We start from the raw sequence: 6,492 nt of genomic DNA, 5'->3' as shown, positions 1-6,492 counted from the left end.
ACAACTGCCTAATTTTTTTTTACGGCTACGGGTTGAAATGCTAAGCGTGTTATATATCTTAGAAGCGCTCAGGCATAATAACATCATGCCAGGACTTCTACCTGGATGAACCAGAAAGGATATAGAACAACTGCCTAAATTTTTTTTTACGGCTACGGGTTGAAATGCTAAACGTGTTATATATCCTAGAAGGGCTCAGGCATAATAATATGCCAGGACTTTTACCTGGATGAACCAGAAAGGATATAGAACAACTGCCTAAATTTTTTTTTACGGCTACGGGTTGAAATGCTAAACGTGTTATATATCCTAGAAGGGCTCAGGCATAATAATATGCCAGGACTTCTACCTGGATGAACCAGAAAGGATATAGAACAACTGCCTTTTTTTCTACGCGTCGAAGTTCTAAACGTGTTATTCTTAGAAGAGCTCAGGCTTAATAATATGCCAGGTTTCCAGCGACTGATTTTAGCTGATTTTGCGGTGCGCAAGAATGGATAATTTACCCGACTTGTAAACAGATATTTCCTTCAGCCGAATATGTCTCATGCAGGAGAATGTCATGTCTGCGTTGTTTTGTTTCTACTGAAGTTTTATCAAAAAAAGCTTAAGCGAAAATAGGGAGATCGCAATTTATACTCTTACGAACTATAAATTAGGGCTGACCTGGAAGACGCGTTGAATTGTGCTGCCATCCTTCAAAATATAATCTGGCTGCGTTCAGGGAGACAATTTCCTCTTCCATCCAGATTTACTTGGTGTATGTGTTTGCGAGAATCTTCCGACAAAGAATTGGGTAACACTGATTCGAATGGCTTGGCGATACTAAGTGCTTAAGTCTACTTACCGATTACAACATGTTTTGGAAGTATTGAGAAGCGCGCCAAATAAGGTTGTCACAATGTTCTCGAGCGAACACGGCGCGACCTGGATTGATAAAATTACCATTACATGCAGCTATCATTCCAGTGATTTCTCCTTTCGTCGCATAGTGAATAGTTTGCGAGCACATCCTCGACCCTCGAAACATTTGTCTTTGCGCCGCTATAGAAGTTGCTTCTCCCGCGAACCATAGGTAGATTTCCCGCTTAACATAATGTTTGATAATTTATGCAAAAGTTGACCTCGTGAAAGTCAGCAGTGCATTAATTGACTCAAAAATAAACAGACTTCCTACAGGGTTTTGAACACGGTTTTAATTAAAGTACTTTACGAGCGCTGCGGTAGTTGACCGCAAAAGTGTTACGGTGATGGATACTCAACTGGATGATTACGTCACTTCATAGCAACCAGACAGTACGAATTTTTTAACTTCCGGAGCGCTGAGGCTCGTACGGTGAGTGTGTCAACTTGTCACTGGAATCCGGTCATTTCCCGTCTTCTTTGACAACTGCTGTTCTCCACTATTTAAGAAAGCCAACTTAGATCATGAAGTTCTTGCAAACTACAGACCATTTCAAACCTCAAGGTGATCTCAAAAATTATAGAAAAGGTCGTCGCAGTACGTCTTCAAAAATATTTAGAAGCTAACCAGCTAAATGAGCCGCTACAATCTGCCTATAAACCTTTCCACAGAGTGAAACCGCCCTTGTGCGCGTTCATAATAGACTGCAAAACAGTCCGTATTTTTGCCTGTTCAAGTACGCGCAACCAGTCGAACATAAGGTCTGAAACATTCAGGGCGGAAAAACGTTCTGCGCAAGCTTCTGCGCATCCCTTATCGCAGGCTCAAGGCGGGCTTTTCTGTGTGTTGACAGTGTTTGTTTGTTGCTGGAGTTCTGAGTGAAATGCACGAGGTGCGAACGTTTGCTCCCTGTAAAGCATTTTTATTTGACATGTTTGCTTTTTTTTCGTCGCTTGAAAATTACTTTGGATTCAGAACAACCAATGTTAAAGGAAAAACAGATCATTCCGTCAGTCTGAGGTGGAATAAAAGGTTTTGAACATTTCTTACGAGGCGAGTATTTTTCTGATTGTGCATCCGATTAATTTATGAGTTGATTTCGCCGGGTTGAATTAAAACCTGCTTGTATTCTGTTATTAGTAGTTACGGTTACTTTTTTTACATGCCCAGATTTATTACCTTTGCAGAACCAGCTTTATCTTTGTCTTCAGTCAAAGAACCATATTGCTGTTATAACGCATCAGAGTGAACAAACTTGTGCGCTTATTAAAATTTCTCGGAAATAGAAGGCCAGCAAGCTTACTCAAGATCATTTTTCTGTTGCTCAAGTAATAATAGTCAGAGTTTTTTAATTTTTCATTACATAGTTTTGTTTTCCAGTGCACTGTGAAAGTTTCTGTTCTTTATAAGAATAACTTTCTGTACGCAAATTGTCCTTTTCACTCGCTGTGAAGTAGAGAACGATAACTGCCGGCAGTGACTTCAAAACAATTGACTCTTTTCCCGTAAACAATTCCTGCAGCTTGATTTGACTGAGGCGAGCAAAACAAACCCTTATGTGCAATCTTCTGTATTTTCTAATGATCGGCTGAGTTTAATTTGCTTAAACGAAGACCCTTGCATGGACCACTTAAGCGTATTGAAAATAGCTAAATTGTGAATCATGGCTTGGCTGCCAAGTTGCAAGTGATCTTTTGCTTTTAAGATCTTTAGGTAGGTTGTTTTGGCACAGAAAATTCATTTCTTCATTGTCAGCAAGAAGTTTGTGAAATAATGTAACTTTAACTTTGTTTGAAGGAAATCCTACTTACGCGTAGGTTTTTCACATATGTTATGCGTGTTCAACTTGACAACACAAAGCAAAATTTATGTATCTGCGCGAAACGAGCAAGTTTAAAAAACTATAGTTGCTTTGAAACCGATTTTTGGGAAGATTTTACTAGATAAAGATTGACCTTCTTTTTGCTCACATATCAACGCAATAACTTCTGCATTGAGGATTTTGTTTGTATTTTAGTGATCTGCGAAACTACGAGTGTCCGATCGAGCGAGGGTTTTAAAATATCAGCTCGAGTGCGACAAAGTTCAGTGACTTCAAACACATGGTGGGCAAGCGTTAATTTTTTTGGGCAAATCACTGTCCAAAGATATGTTGTTTTTGTGGCCACAGTGGAGCTCAGGACCTTATATATCCAGAAACTTCCTTATATGAACACATTTTGTGAATGCATCTTGAAAAAATCGGACCTACGCATGCACATTTCCAGTACAACGCAAGGAAAGTAATGTCGTTAAAGTCCGTTTTACTATGAGGTATTCTTCGAGAAAATTAAGTAACGACAAGGTTATAACCACAGCTTGCAACTTTTGAAGACAAATTGCCATTTCTTTCCAGGTTATGAGTGGAAACATTTTATTTTTAGGCAATTAAATATTTGAAATCCCGCCATGTTTTCAAACCCGGCCGGGGGATCTGGGCAAAAAAGTTCACGCATGCTCATTACGTTTTTCCGCCCTGAATCTGAAACAAGGCTGAAAACAGAGAGCGAGACTGGGGAGAGACGTGTGAGGCTCGCGAGCTCCGCGCGCGTAAAACTCTTACGTCATGCTTTACCGATTTTTTTACTGATTTCGACAAAAAATCCGACTGCTTTGCAGTCTACGTTCATAATCGCATTTTGGTTGCTATTGATAAACGTCACTGTGTCATGCTTTTACTGTAAGACCTGTCTGCTGCCTTCGACACTGTGGATCACGATAACCTCCTTACAATATTGCACTCTAAATACACAATCTCTGGCATAGCTCTTGAATGGTTTCGCTCCTACCTTACTAATCGCTCGCAATTTGCGTTAATCGAAGGGTGTAGATCACAGCCTCGCGAGCTCAAGTGCGGCGTACCTCAAGGTTCAGTCCTTGGACCAATTCTCTATGTACTCTACACGGCACCACTGGCCGACATTCTACGATTCCGTGAAATACAATTTCACTTTTACGCCGATGACACTCAGTCATATGTATTTCTTTTTTAAACACAACGATATGGAATTAACCAACAGTATCACTAAGATTGAGGAATGCTTGTCCGGCATTGATAAGTTGATGTCCATCAACAGACTAAAACTAAACAAGGACAAGACTGAGCTTCTGTACTTATTCTCAAAGTATAATCCACAACAATCTCTACCCCCGCCTCGCTTTGGACCTGACATAATCAAGCCATCTTCACATGCAAGAAATATTGGCGCTATCTTCGATACCACTATGTCAGTGCTTCCCCATGTCAACAATGTTTAAAAAATCTGCCTTTTATCATCTTCCCACAATTTCCGCACAAGGAAATACTTATCAACGCAAACTACTGAGATTCTTATTCACGCCTTTGTAACTTCCAAACTCGGTCACTACAATTCTCTACTATATAATGTCCCTAAAAACTTCATCAAAAAGCTTCAATCGGTGCAGAATGTAGCTACCAGACTGATTACACGCTCTAGGAAGTGTGATCACATCACTCCTATCCTCTTCGATCTTCACTGGCTACCTGTTTCTGAACGAATTAAATTCAAGATTCCACTACAGTATGTTGCCCAGTATCCGGACACGTCAGTTTAACATTGCAATAACTTTCCTTTGTTGATCGCAAGAGCTCTGAAATTTGGCCAAGAGGAAATCTATTTAGTCCTTAATATGACAAAAGACAGTTTAATTTTTTTGCCTCTGGTTCCATCGCGAAATTAATATTTTTGCAGAGCTCCTATATTGCCCAGTATCCGGACAGCTGGCCCAGTATCCGGACACAAGAATAACAACGTAATTGTACATAAATTTCGACAGGCAAACAACTTATAAGCTTCTCTTGCACTTGCTAAGTTGTCTCGCAATCGATTCTAAAAATATAACCTAGCATCGTGAAATAAAACATAACAAATGACTGGGGTATGGTGGGGAACGCGAGCGGTTGTTTAATAACATAATTCTTACTTCCTTGTCTAGGAACTTTTTCACTGATTTAAGGAAGGCATCCGTGGACATGCCGAAGCCGCGGTTTGCTAGCTCAATTACCCAATCTGCAAACGAATTTTTTTGCTTCATTTTTTATTTAAAAATGAAAGCTTGGTGAAGGGACCTCAATGCGACGGTCAAAGGTCACTCTCCTATTTAGTCTGACCTGCAGTGTTGATTTCTTCATGCTCAGTCCCTACAGACCCTACAATAAGCCTGCTTTTCTAGCACTAACTCCTCCTTCTTTCACATCTCTCAAGCCCTTTGTGACATTTTTCAGACCTTTGCAACCCCATTTTAGCATTCACAACTGGGGAAAGTATGAGAATTCCAGGTTCAACTCCGACGCTTTCGGTTATATATAGAAAATGCAGTCACGCGAAACAAGAGGCGCACACGAAATAAAGTCGCCTCGGAATGAGTGAAGAAAATTTCCGTACGGAGTTGAGTAGAATTCCATTTTACGACTATATCATATATCCTAAGCTTTAATTATAGTTAAAGATATGAAATAAATCTTATCCGGATAATGTACACGGCTAATTCATCGATTCTGTACAGCAAAGAAAAAACTGTCCGGATACTGGGCACCTGACATCAATACTTAGTGAATGTTTCTGGGCTCCGCTATTCCAAACAAATCGAATTTCAAGAAGAATTAATAAACTTTCTGAGAACCTGACTTCTTTAAGTATCTTCACGTTAAATATAAAACCGTTTCTTTGAAAATATGACATATTATCAACCCTTTTGTGAGCAGCATTAATTTTACTGCGCAGTAAACAGCGTAAATATTAGCCATGAAATGTTTATTCACCTGAACAGAACGGCGTCTTCTGCGACTGTTTCGCAAGCTTTCAACTCGCCAAAACCTTCATCTTAAAGCCGAAATGTTCAGCTTTCATTCGAAATACTTCGTTTACCGATAACTGAAAAGGGCGCCTCAAAAATTGAGTTTTTGTTTTAAGTGTCCGGATACTGGTACCGTCCGGATACTGGGCAACATACTGTACTTACCTTCAAGGCTCTGCGTCAGCAAATCTCCAACCTACATTCAAGACCTAATCACCCGCTACTTGCCGTCTAGATCGCTTCCGTCATCTTCTACGCTCAGTCTGAATCCTGTTAGCTTAAACCTTTAGACCTATGGATCTAGAGCATTCTTTGTCTCAGCCCCCGAACTTTGGAACAAACTACCTGACGACATACGTTCATGCGAGAATCTAAGTCTCTTTTTAAGCTTAAACTTAAAAGATACCTTTTATTCGTCATTCGGAAGATTTATTTGATTTTGTATGTGTTCTATTTAAATTTAAATTTATTTTAATCAATTTTTAATTCTAATTTTTTTCACCTTGTTAAGCGCCTAGATCATTACTGGATAGGCGCTATAAAAATGTTCTTATCCTTATTATTATTATTATTATTATTATTATTATTATTATTATTATTATTATTATTGTTATTATTATTATTATTATTATTATTATTATTATTATTATTATTATTATTATTATTATTATATCAACTCTACGTTAGATACGTATCAAGAAGAAATTCTTAGAGCGAGTCGAGCTTGTCAC

The 6,492-nt window shown here is 39.0% G+C and overlaps 1 pseudogene; it reads left to right on the top strand.

The window, feature by feature from the left end:
- The first annotated feature begins 3,946 nt into the window (after window positions 1-3,946).
- On the top strand, window positions 3,947-6,198 carry LOC140953187 (uncharacterized; annotated as a pseudogene).
- Window positions 6,199-6,492: the final 294 nt, after the last annotated feature.

Source organism: Porites lutea, chromosome 11 (assembly GCF_958299795.1).
Source record: "Porites lutea chromosome 11, jaPorLute2.1, whole genome shotgun sequence".
In the NCBI taxonomy this organism is placed as follows: Eukaryota; Metazoa; Cnidaria; class Anthozoa; order Scleractinia; family Poritidae; genus Porites; species Porites lutea.
This window is presented reverse-complemented; position numbering and strand designations above follow the sequence as displayed.